The sequence below is a fragment of the Beauveria bassiana genome (genome assembly GCF_000280675.1).
Source record: "Beauveria bassiana ARSEF 2860 unplaced genomic scaffold BBA_S00045, whole genome shotgun sequence".
Classification (NCBI taxonomy): Eukaryota; Fungi; Ascomycota; class Sordariomycetes; order Hypocreales; family Cordycipitaceae; genus Beauveria; species Beauveria bassiana.
This window is the reverse complement of record NW_007930880.1, coordinates 2,268-3,481: the sequence shown is the minus strand read 5'-3', so window position 1 is coordinate 3,481 and position 1,214 is coordinate 2,268.

The window sequence follows — 1,214 nt, the reverse complement described above, 5'->3', positions numbered from 1 at the left end:
GAGTTACCTAGGTCTTAAGGGTCCTTAAATAAGAGAGTATAATAGGTAGTAGTAATAGCTTTATACTTAGCTTATAGTGTTATATAGCTAAGTACTTTAACTACTACTACCTACGTAATAATATACCTATAAAGCACTAGGCACTTAGTAATAGTAGCTCTAATAAGGATAACCACCTACTTAATATATAGTCTACCTATACCTTATATATTACTAGAAATATCTATAGCTAGCTTATTAATAAAGGGAGCTATAAGGTAACTAGGTAGTATACCCTTTTTTAATAGGCTAGTGCCTAATAGTATAGGCTACTTAGCTTTAGAGGTAGGGTAGTGTTTAAGGGCTAGAAGTAAGCTTAAGATATAATATATAATAAACTTATATAAACTATATAAGATACCTACACTATATAGCTTACCTATACTAACCTTAATAAGGCTATATAGTAGTTTATAGGTAAGGAGGCTAGGCTTTATAGACTATAGACTATTATCCTTAAGGATATTATATATAATATAAGCCCCCTTATCACTATTATAGGCACTAGTACTAGAAAGAGCCTACTCTTTATACTACTAGTGTTTATTTCCTATAGTGGTATAACTATTATTATTATACCCCTAGTCACCTTCCTTAGTAACCTAGTCTAACGCTACGTAAGGCTAGGTATTACCACTACTAAGTAGTAAGCTAGTGCTAAGTATATTAATATCCCCCTTATATTTATAACACTAGAGTCTACTATAACTAAGTCCTTCTAAGATTATACTAATAGCCTAACTAAGTTAGTTACCCTAAATAAGATTATTATTAATAAGTATTATTATATCCTAAAAAGTACTTTATAATTTTAATTAAAGCTAGTAGATATTAGCTAACTTACTATACTAAGGGTATAGACTATTTTCCTTATAGCTACGCTCCTACTATCCTATATAAATATATTCCTTAAAACTATATATATCTAACTATATAATATATATTTATATTACTTTAACACTAACCACACTAATATATATTATAAGGTTTATACTAATATATATAAACTAGGTATAATAAATATAAAGAATATAATATAAGTATTTAAGGGTTATATATAGAGGCTAATACCTAAGGAGGGTAGCTATAAAAAGCTAGGTAATAAGTTTATTATTTACTATAAGTCCTACTAGGAGGTAGACTAAATAGCTAAGCTCCTCTATACTAAGGTATAC